This window comes from Ptychodera flava, chromosome 17 (genome assembly GCF_041260155.1).
Source record: "Ptychodera flava strain L36383 chromosome 17, AS_Pfla_20210202, whole genome shotgun sequence".
Taxonomy (NCBI): domain Eukaryota; kingdom Metazoa; phylum Hemichordata; class Enteropneusta; family Ptychoderidae; genus Ptychodera; species Ptychodera flava.
Window position 1 is genome coordinate 31,424,976 of NC_091944.1, and position 12,713 is coordinate 31,437,688.

Genomic DNA, 12,713 nt, shown 5'->3' on the forward strand with positions numbered 1-12,713 from the left:
TGTGTGAACATGTCCTACTATCACAGTGACACAACTAATGCAAAAGCAGCTGCAAACTACAAGGTAAACTAGGAAAAGCAAACAATCTATTTTTAGTTATATTCCCCTCCTTTCAATTTTGTCCAATAATGACTCAGATAGATTCTGCATGTGCTTTTACTGGACGCTATTTGTGTTAATATTGTAGACATGAAATTGTTTATCTTCGTAGTTTTCCCTTAATATGTTTTTGCAATGTAGTGAGTTGTGAATACTGTTTTCTACCAGCCTTGAATGTTGCCCCTTATTTAAATTCACGTTAAGGGAAATCCATGTGCAAATATGAAATAAATGTCAAAGAAAGTTTAAGACTCTAAGGGAGCCGTCATTATTTATGGCCTGGGGGGTCGGAGGAATCTGAGGGGGGGGGTCACTCAAAAAATCGAAAGCTACAAGGGGGGTTGCTCAAAAGTGGAGAACAAGAAAGGGGGGGGGGGGGCTACTCAATTTTGTTGATATGTATTGAAGCATTTAGTGGAGTTACGAATTAATACAACAATAATAGTAAAGATATGTATATTCATACCCGGTATTTGTGTACACACACACACACAACATAATATATATATATATATATATATATATATATATATATATATATATATATATATATATATATATATATATATATATATATATATATATATATATATATATATCATAATACAGGTGGTTTCAAGTAGAAACTAAAATCTCATTACACTCTGTGTTTCACGTTATTGTGATCTTCAGACGAGAATGATCAGCTATTCGACGTGGCAAGCCTTATGTTAGAGGCTAGTACTGAGTACATTTTCAGTATTTCCTGATTAAAGATTGATATACTTGCCTGATCATTAATGAGAAACGTCTGCTTCTATATTCTACATTGTATAGGTTACCGATAGGGGAAAATGTGTAAAGCAAGCTTATTCCGATGCTATAAAGTTTAAAACCAGTTGAATGCCTTGACAACAAACCCATCTTTTCTTGCAGGAAAATAATAATAAATAATAAATGTGAATAATGTATGTCTGTCGCTATTTTTTCGGTTTCAAAAATATAGTTGAAATCAGTGAACTGAAATATAAGTTTTGGAATACTGTCTTAGATTTATTTTCCTCTGAGTTTTTTATACGAAAAAAATACTCCCAAAGTGCCACCAAATAACACCATTTTAACCTCTATTTTTAAAAAGCTCCAATGGCAGGATGGGGGGGACACCCCCCTCCTGACCTCCCCCGCGACCGCTTATGTGTTCTCTTGTGGTGCTTTCGCACCACATCTTCCCCTCTTGAAAAAAAATCTACAGAATAACTGCATGTCACCAGAGCACTGGACACAGACCTGTACATCAGCCCCTGCCACAGCAATTGGAAACTCCTTCCGACAAAGACCTATACCACAGGGTTTAATCAGGGTCTGTACAGGGCCTGTCGCAGCAGCAATCCATTTTACTGTATAGATATTTAACTTCCCAATTTTTTTTGGGGGGGAGGGGGGGTCACTCAAATTTTCTGTAGCAGAGAGGGGGGGGTTACTCAAACACGTCATGGTTGGCAGGGGGGGTTACTCGAAATTTTGGAGTTTCGAAAGCAATTCCTCCGACCCCCCAAGCCGTAAATAATGACGGCTCCCTAATAGCTCTAGCTTTTTACTCTTTTTCCCCAGAATTTTTATTTTGTGAATTAACTGCCGTCTCTGGTTCAAATCCATGAAGCATGATGAAATACTCTGTGTTCAGCTTGTCAATACAGCCCAATGGGCTGTTGCATTTTGAGAACGCATAGTTTTGGCATGCCATAAAGACAGCATCTGTTGGACCCTGAACAACGAATCGAAGAAAGCAATTAAACAGGCGGTTTTTCATCAGTAAATAACGTTTATTAGGTCGTTTGCGTCTTTATATAACCCGATGGCCCGAGACCAGCGTTTTTCATACCGGACCAATAACTCTTGAAAGATGCCCTGCTGTTCCTAAAGACGCGGGCCAGTAATTTTCCCTTATGTACAGAAGTTTACCAGAATGTTTTGCTAAGCTAAATACCTGACAAACTTATCCAAATATACGAAATTTATTCTTTCAAGAGATATGCAAAACGTGAAATTCGCAAATAAAAAGTGAACAGAGTGATCGGTACTGCAGCAAAGCGTAAGACCTTACCTCACGTTTTCTCGAGAGTAGTAGCGCTATTCAATATGTTCCCATTTCTTAAGCATGCGTTAGGTTTGAGATCTCGTCGTGGTCATAAAAGAGTAATTCTTTAGCCTATCTACCACCATGCATGTGTAACACGATTGGAAATAATTTGGGATAATTGGATTTCCATATTTTTCAAATTTCTCGAAAGTGTTTCGTTTGGTGCCGTATAACTGAATGTTGCAATATTGCAAATTACTCATCAAAGAAAGTGTGTAATGTAAAAAGAAAATTTGATGAGATTACATTACTTCACCATCAAATGCATTATTACAAATTAGTTCCAATCGTGTTTACTGGACAATACAGTATCGAATTGTTTGGTCAGATGATAGACCCTCGACAAACACTATGGTGAGATGTGTGAGGTGGTGAAATCTTCGATATTGGATATTTACCCACCCTCTTAGACAAGTCTAGTACCGTATAATTTAAGTTAGGGTCGGACTACATAAGTCGGGCTTGGTCCCTAGACCGCGGGCCCAAATGCGTAAGGTACCGTAGTATCTCCCAGATAAACATCGATTAATTGCCCGCAATTTGACAAGTAAATTATCGTCTAGTATCGAAGTTCGAGCCGCAGTGATGAAGGCGGTCTTAGCAAGATCTGTGACGTGACAAATCGGACATATATCAGACATTTGTCCAGAAACCGCCGATTAACATCGGTGATTTTACATAGACCTGACGTGCCGAGACCCGAAACGAGTCATTCTAGTGACGATATTAGGGTCCCAGTCGCCTATATAAATTATCGAGTAAATATATGTGATTTCACAGATCCGGTGTGTCGAGACGCAGGGAAAATCATTCAAGATCTGCCTAGTATCGTTTACTATAGAGAGTTCTAAAATCGCCGATATGTATCAGCCTGAAGTAAAATATTGGCAGTTTCTCAAACCCGGCGTCCCGCAACAGAAGGCAAGTCATTCTTGTATCGTCTGGTACCGATATTAAACCTGATATATAGATTGTTATGTATGACGGAAATATGTCGGACGTCACATTTCGATGCTAGAAAGTAAATGTCCGATATTTAAACATTAATGCAAAGTACTGTCTTCATTGTATTTTGACCTTGATGGCCATTTGCCATGCTCACTGTAATGATTGCGCTTACATTTTAAATTTGTGATTTATCTTTTACCGTGGGTTTCAACAGTATTATTTCTGTTCATTAGCTGCCCTAATTTTTTGTATTTGACGATGAGTCCCTCAAAGGGGAGAAGGCAGAATCGTTTTTTGAAGAGTCAAGTGTTGTACTGACTCCATTCGTGTGTGATCCGGTATTTGTGCTACCAAAATTTACTCATCCCTGATCGGATTTCTGGATGCTTAGCATTAGCGTGTTGGGACATATTTCAAGTCCCTTTCACTGATTTCATATGTTTTTTTAACGCTGAGATCAGTTGCCCCAAGTTTTGGGTTTGATTGTCATTTTCATTTGCAGAATTAAAAAAGAAATAAGAATTAAAAGGCACAAAAACAGTTTGGTGTTAGGAATTTGAAGTGGTGCCTTTTTATTTTTTAAATTGCATGTTCTTGGCCCCTATACTGAGCGCGGGTAAAAAATCTCCGCTATATTTGGATTTGACCTGATGATCGGACTAGTTGATTTCCTTCAGGGCCAGTGATTTTATAAAGTTGCTTGCCCGCTTGGCCAGTACTACAGTAGAGATTTTGCGTGCGTTCACACACTGCTCGCTACAGACAAGCATGCATCCACACGAAAAGCCATGGTGACATGTGAAGCAGTTCTAAAGTAGTACGTACTTGCATTCATACATGTATCGTATGGCAGCTAATATTGTACATGTACATTTGACAAATTGAGCCTTTAGGGAACACTAGTATTTTATAAACTTCGAAAAATTACTGAAGGCAAAAATTTTCACCATCAATTCCATGAGTTCAAAATAGTTAAACCACTTTGGTGTGTGCAATAATACCGGTACCCTTGCTTTGTTGGTTAAAATTTTCAACTTGAACATGTTTGTGTGTATAAAATGTCACCACTGTCGTGTGTGCAATTATGCCCTTGCTTTGTTGGTTGAACCGGATATATTTGTGTGTATAAAACAGTCGTCACTTTGATAGTTAACCACTTTGGTGTGTGCAATTATGCCCTTGCTTTGTTGGCTGAACCGGATATATTTGTGTGTATAAAAAAGTCGTCACTTTGATAGTTAACCACATTGGTGTGTGCAATTATGTCCTTGCTTTGTTGGCTGAACCGGATATGTTTGTGTGTATAAAAAGTCGTCACTTTGATAGTAAAACTGCTTTAGTGTGTGCAATTATGCCCTTGCTTTGTTGGTTGAACCTGACAGGTGTTACATCCATATACAACACAACCTTAAAAATGTTGAAAAATATTTCCAAGTCTAAAATGCGCTTGTCTTGAAAAGGGAGGTCATCGATGCAGATTACGTATCAATTCACTTGTATCTAGTCTTCTACCTTACAAGGGACTAGCAATCGAAGATTTGAACAATAAAATATTTTGACAAAAATTCACAACACCAATCTGAAGATGCAAATCTTCAGATTCAAGTCACTTATTGCTGTATTGGGCCAAAGTTTCAATGATATATATAGTTGTGCAGTTTCACGAGTCCTTAAAATACTAATTGTGCCCTAAAATTATCAAACTTGGGTCATATTAGATCCCCGGTGGTGGCAGTCCCCGGGTTGGTGGGTACCCATGCGCGTTACCAAATTCACGGAAAAGTCGGTGTTTTTCTTCAGTCATCTCAGAGATTCTAGGTCAGTGAAATCGAGGAAAAGGGGTACTTTTTCAGAGTAACCTCCAAGATTAGGGGTAGTCACTAAAAGAATTTGTGAAAAACATAAATGTAAAATCCAGAAAAAAGACTGAAAATGTGAAAATAAGCAAAGAATCCTAGAAACACGAGGGACAGTAGATGATGGGAGGTGTATTGTCACACAGGAGCCAGCAGAGAACTCCAGATCCAAACGGATAAGGAAGATGATTGTGTATGAATGTGACTAAAATCAGGTGAGGACAAACATTTGTGATGTATGTACATGTATACAAAGTCAACCTCCAGGGTCAACCCTGGAAGTCAACATACTAACCTCCTAGATTTCGAAAATAAGGGTATGTTTTTTACAGCTAATTTCTCCCACATTTGCCACAAATAGGGGGTGTTTTTCTCAGAAATATTCTAGGAAAGGGGTACTTTTCAAACTTGGGTAACAAGCATGGGTACCCACCAACCCGGGGACTGCCACCGCCGGGATTAGATCAAATTGAAAAAACTAAGCAATTTTAAAACCAGTACTAGTATACAGCGGTACATGGCTTTTTGATTTGGATGGATGTACATATGTATATACAACCAAACTGCCAAACAGTACATTGAAAGGGTGCCCACTACATCCAGGTGATTTATCATAAAATTTGTTGGGACTGCTCCGACGTGGCCATTATAGACGAGAGACTGTGCTGCATGAATGGTTTCTTAACACAGATTGACTGTACATACATGCAATTTCTAGGTTGTAAGAATAGCTTCCATTAACAAGGCATTACACCAGAAGTTTTACGTACCAACAGTATGTCAGTACTATAGTTTTATCAGAATCAGTAACATTATCTAAACCTTTTGTGACATTTTCTGTCCATGCTTTAACACAGGCAGAAATTTGTCAGATGATCAAAATATATTTGATGACTTTAGTTATTTGTAGTTCAGTTGCATTGTTAACTGAATCAAAACAGAAAGGAGAACAACATTAATTGAATTTTATGAAACAGCCTTAATGACATGCTTAATTGCCATCAATGAAACAAGGAACATTACAATCAACATCGCAATACATATGGAAGCGAAAGCAACAATGTTAAATACCAGTAGTTAAGCTATATTATCTTTCCTCAGATAATAAGTCATTGACAATGACACAGACCCCACTTGTTAATGGGTACTTTAATTTCAAGTACTCTGAGAGGAAAGAGTCATCTTCATTAATTAGGCCTGTGATTAAAAATACTGCGATACAGATGGGGCTTAATGGCCAAAAATAAGTTCCATGGTGGTAAAAAACATAAAACACATGTAAGCCGCTATGCTAATTACAAAAGGTCATTAAAATGAATCGATAGTACTTAATCTACAGGATGTTAATTGCCAAACAATTTTGCAACCTATCATAACACTGACAGATTATCACCGGTACCATATTTCATAAGTTTGATGCAGTACTTTGGACATCCATGCTAAAAACAACAAGTCATGGTTGATGACAGTCCTGCTTGTCCATTTTGTTATAATCTTTGGTGTCTAGGTAGCTGTGGTCTAGGTAGATGTGGAATAACATTGATGCAACGGTTTGCATCAGGCCTGTGACTTGCATAATAAAGTAATCTGAGGAATGTTCAATAAAATTGACCCATCTCTGCCGGTAATGACCACTGAAGGAACTTTTGATTACATCACACATCACGATGCCCTCACTGCCTCTAGTGTCATGATGGCACATACTATACACACGGTTTGGTGGAATTTTAGAAATTGTACGGGATCGGGTATGTTGTTGTAATCAGCCATTTCGGATCATATAATGAAACAAATTAATGTGCAGAAGAATGCAGCCATATCACGTTTAAACAAATCAGTCCATCGAAGGACAGTGACCTATGTTTATGTTTCAAAGACAGAAAAAAATCACACCAAATTTAAATCAAATGGTTGTCTATTGACCACATGGATCATAGCACAAAATTAGTCGACATGCATATGTATGCCATAGTACTTTATCTTTGTACCAAGTCTCAACAACATTGGATAAGGAATGTTTGCATATGATTAAGCCTCAAAGACATGAAGAAATCCAAAAATGACCTTCTGGCATGACAATCTGGCACCATATTGGAACGTGTCTAGTACATTGACATGTATATGTATGCCATAGTGCATGATCTTTGTGCCAAGTTTGGACAAATCGATGTAATGACCTTTGAATTAAAGCTTCAAAGACATGCAACATTCCAACAAAATGGCAGTTCTGCAGCCATATTGGCTCCTATTGCAAGGTTAATTGATACATGCATATGTATGCCATAGTGCTTCGCCTTTGTGCGATGTTTGAACAAAATCGTTCAAGGATGTTTGAGTTATGGTTCAAAGACATGAAAAAATCGCAACAAAATGGCCGCCTCACACCCATATTGGATCGTATCGCAATATAATTCAACATGCATATGTAGGCCATAGTGCTATGCCTTTCTGCCAAGTTCAAATTGAATCAGTTCAAGGATATTGAGTTATGGTTCAAAGACACAAAAATCGCAAACAAAATGGCCGCCTCACGTCCATATTGGATCGTATTGCAATATAATCCTACATGCCTTTGTAGGCCATAGTGTTATGCCTTTGTGCCAAGTTTGAACAGAACGGTTCAAGGATCTTTGAGTGATGATTCAAAGACATGAAAAATCGCAAAACTATGGCCACCTTGCTGCCATATTGAATCGTATCGCAAATTAAATCAATGTGCATCTGAAGGTCATAGTGCTATGCCTTTGTGCCAAGTTTGAAAACAATTGGTTAGCAGTGTCTGAGAAACGGCTGAGGACAGACGGACGGACGGGACCAATCTATAAGTCCCCCCCGGACTTTATCCACGGGACTAAAAACCCATTATGTAAATGCAAACTAGCAATTAATCTATATAATAAATGATACTACTAAGTGTCATTGATTTGTATTTACAATTACACTATGAGATCAAAATCTCTACCAAGTGTCATCAAATTTAACGCAGTATCTGTTGATATATCACTCTAATTAGGAAAGTTCATTACATATGCAATAACAAATTAATTAACTTGACACTGATAAATGTCTTTTTGACTTAAAGTAATGTGAGCTTAACATCTGTACCAAGTTTCATGAAATTTAATGCAGTATTTCTTGACATATCAGACTAACTACGAAAATTCAATAATTGACATGATACTGCTACATGCCGTTAAACAAAACTGATGTTCATATGTATGACATACGGTATGTCAATGTCCTTGTGCCAACTTTGAATGATACTGGTGGAAATACGTCAGAGTTATAGCTCTGTACATGACAAAATCATAATGAAATATCCACAAGGCAGCCATATTGCATAGGAGTGTGAAACAAATTGACATGCATATTTATGACATGGGTGACGTTCTTGTACCAACTTTGAATAAAATCCAATGATAAATGTCTGAGTTATGATGAATAAAGTTGGTTAAGATGTGCCAGAGTTGTGGCTCCGTACATGAAAAAATGGTAACAAAATGGCTGCATGGCGCGCCATATTGGATCATATTGTGAAACATATTGACATGCATATGTATGATATAGGTCAGTGTCCCCGTACCAACTTTGAATAATATCAGTTGAGATGTGCCTGAGTTATGGCTCTGTACATGAAAAAATCGTGAAACAAGTCATCGCACGGCGGCATCATCATCACAAAACAAATCAATGTGGATATGCATGACATAGGTCAATGTCCTTTTATCCAACTTTGAATAGAATCGGTTGAGATTTGCCTGGTTGCTGGTTGTGGCTACGTACATGAAAAAATTGCAACAAAATGGCTGCAAGGCCACCATATTTGATCACATCATGAAATAAATTGACATGCATATGCATGATACACGTTAATGTCACCGTACCAACTGTGAATAAAATCAGTTGAGATATACCCGAGTTATGGCTCCCTACAAAAACAAAATCATAACAAAATGGCTGCCATGCAGCCATATTGGATTGTATCACAAAAACAAAACAATGTGGATATGCATGACATAGGTCAATGTCCTTGTACAAACATTGAATAAAATGAGTTGAAACATTCCGGATTTACGGCTCAATACGTGAAAAAATTGTAAAAACATTGCCGCCATGCTGCCATATTGGATCATATTCATGAAACAAATTGACATGCATATGTATTATATAGGTCAATGTCCTTTACCAACTTTAAATAAAATCGGTTGAGATGTGCCTGAGTTATGGCTCTGTACATGAAACAATCGTAACAAATGGCTGCCATATTGGATCATATCACAAAAGAAATCGACGTGCATATGTACAACATATGAAATAATCCTTGTACCAAGTTTGAATGAAATCAATCTAGGCATCTCTGAGATATCTGCGTTAACGGACGGACGCACAGACGGACGGACGCACGCACGCATGGACGGACTGACTGATATGACCGACCCTATAAGTCCCCCCGGATGGTGTCCGTGGGGACTAAATATTAGAAAGTTAAAGATGCATAAAAAATATAAAGAAGGTAACATCATATAGGCTACAAATACTGCTCAATATTCTGTATTGTTTTTGGTAAAGTATTGTCATCAACAGACACAACACAGCAACTTGATTCAGATCATGAAATTACTGTACACCTGCATGTACAAATTGTAATATGCAATCAATTTTTAAAAAACACGCCATTTGAAGTTGCCATGAGCCCATGCCAAAACACAAGGAATTAAGCTTTCGCCACCAGGGGCACTATTATTTTGACCGAAGTGTCATTTTTCCCACTTCAATCTGTACGAACAGCATGAGCATGTAAAATAGGCACTGGTACAGATGGATGGACCTGGCTTGGTTTCGTTCATGATGCTGGGAGAAAAATATTGTCAAAAGTTACAGCTACTGTGGCCTTAACTTTGATCTCATACATACTATGGCAATTTCGTTTTTTTCAATTGATTGATTTTATTCCACACTTGACTTTTAATTTGTCTCCATTGCCTTCTCCGGAGAATTGGATACTTCTTTATACAGCAAAGAATTTCATCTCGGCCAGGACATTTCAGTGCTTTAAATTCACATCAAAATGGTCATAGATGGCTTTATTCTCTGCTGAAGACCAATCTCTCAACTTTCTTCCAGGCGATTGTCTTTGATTTAGTTCTGTAGAAAACAAAACATTTCATAAATTTTAGATGAAAAAAATTCTTTATACAATCAAAACCCACTTGTGTCAAAAAGTCATGAGCATGCATTATTGAAAGAGTCTTGCAGTTCAATTTGCCTTCAAATAGGCATGCCAAAATCAGAGTTGCATGCAACATTTTGTGTTCAGTGCTCTTCATGTACATGATATGTCAAAATTTACAATTATAGCAAAATCTTAGTTACATTTTTATTTTTTCAGTTTCCACAGCAGGAATACTGATGAAGTTCTGAAACTAGCACATTTAAGTACATGGCGTCATTTGACATCTACAAAATCCCGCACTGGTGTGAAGCTAGTGAATTTAAGTTAATGTGATAAAAGAATGTATTTTAGACTCTGGAGGTTTGTCATATTAGTACAACATGTACTATCCAATTAGAATGATGGGAAAACGTGAATGAGTCAAATGCAAGGCAGCCATATAAACAAAACCTGGTGCATAAAAAGGCCTAAGAATGCATGTAGTATACAAGAATGTCTATATGGTTTACATGATTTAAATAGTGATTATGTTTGTATTTGCATTAAAATGATGAATTTGGTTTACTGTCCAATAGAACATTGCCTGTACTTGGCATTATAGATTAGACTTGTGTACATCTTACAAGAGCCATAATAAACTTCATCTACACACACAGATAAACTTCTTAGTAAAATGCTTCATTTCAATTCATCACTAGGTCATTTAACACCAAAACACAGTGTGATCTTTGCGACAGTCTACAGTATGTGATTTCATACTCACTCTGTGGTTGCTCTGTTTAATTATCATCATATTCATCATTGTCTGTCACTACAGAAGTACACTCAGTGTGACACTTTTCGGACAGGGTAGTAAATTTCGCCCAAAGTCGTTTCGTAAATGACCAGCAATACGAAATCTTATTACCATACCTTTCGAAACTTTATTGTGGTTATCCTCAAACTCAGTTGACATGACGGGAGTGATATTTCGGGGTCAAAGTTGCCAAAGTTTTGACCCCATGTCGATGGCGTAGTAATCGGACTGCAATCCCAGAAATCGGACGTCGTGTTTGGAATGTGATTAGGAGCTAAGTATTGATAATTTGAAACTTCAAACCACCGATTTTTAATTTCGATGTGTTTAGAAAACTGTACATAAGAATATTTCATGATAATTAGTTATGTTTAATCCATGGACGACTCAACTATATTTCGACGTGTATAGCGCTTAGATATCGGACACGGGCTGTCTCTGTGTGTGTTGCTTTCGGCACCTTGTATCGTACGGTGTGGCTAACTTCGCTAAGTTTGTTAAGTGAGTATTACTTGTTTCCATTGCATATTTTTTTGTATTAGAATTGCATAGGCATTATTTAATAAAAATAGCGAGTATATTTCATCGTATGGAATTATTTACCTGTCAAGTTTTTACGCGGTAAGTCACTTACTACGTTCACACGATTATGCTAAATATTTTCTGTCCGAAAACTTGCACGCTTCTTACGTTCATTAAATGTACTTTTTTTTCTCGAAACAACTGCGCAGTTTTCGTTAAGCTACATGCAATCGTAGCGAACGATGGAAAGAATCTTTCAACATCATTATTCTCCCCCACATTCAAAATTCAATGCTAAATCAGGACTTTAGTCAAAATTTCAGTTACTTTGACCTGACGGTAGTATGTTGACTGTATCACTGACGCGGTGTCAGACGACTGTGTTAGCGCTGGGTTTGGAAAGCTGTCAGCCACTGTGGCGAATAGTTCAAATTTTTATTAGCCACAGACAAACTTTATTAGCCACACATTTTTACGAAAACAAAGCTTTCTATAATGCTTAAATCTCAAGTGTCGGTTGCATGCACGACAATAAACTATCAACACATCAACCTTGTATCCAATTGTCTTCATTTTAACACTGGAAATTGCTTGATTCTGGCCGCGATGCAAATCGACAGCAACACGCAACGTTGAGACCACGATTAAAATGAACTGCAACACGGAAGGTTGGGACCGCGATGCAAATCAACGGCATGACAGCAACACTGAACGTTCGGACTGCGATTAAAATAGAAGTTTGGTTAAACTTAATTACGTTCCATCAGTACACGTAGTGTCTTTGTCACGTTATACAAGACAAGACATGTGGTACAGACGTTCGGAACGTCATCAAAAGACACTTCTACACGTAGTCATAATTACGTGTTGTAATTTTTAGATTTTCTTGGTTATTTGCGAGAATTTAGACAGGAATCTCGTTAAGTATGAGTATCATTGTAAATTAGCAAACATCTTTGATATCAGAAAATTCGGTGGAGTTCACCTGTAGGCCTACAACACGTAGGCCTACGTGCTATGATTTCCTGACATAAATGAATGTTGTCGTCTATGGTCTAATTCAACTTTTTACCTGAAGCTGTCACGAAGATTTCCCTATCCACATAAATAACTGTATTACAGAAAATCGGTAAATTTAATGCGAGGATACAACGAGCTTGAATAGTCCTCGCGTAGAGAAATTAATTGTTTCTAAAACTT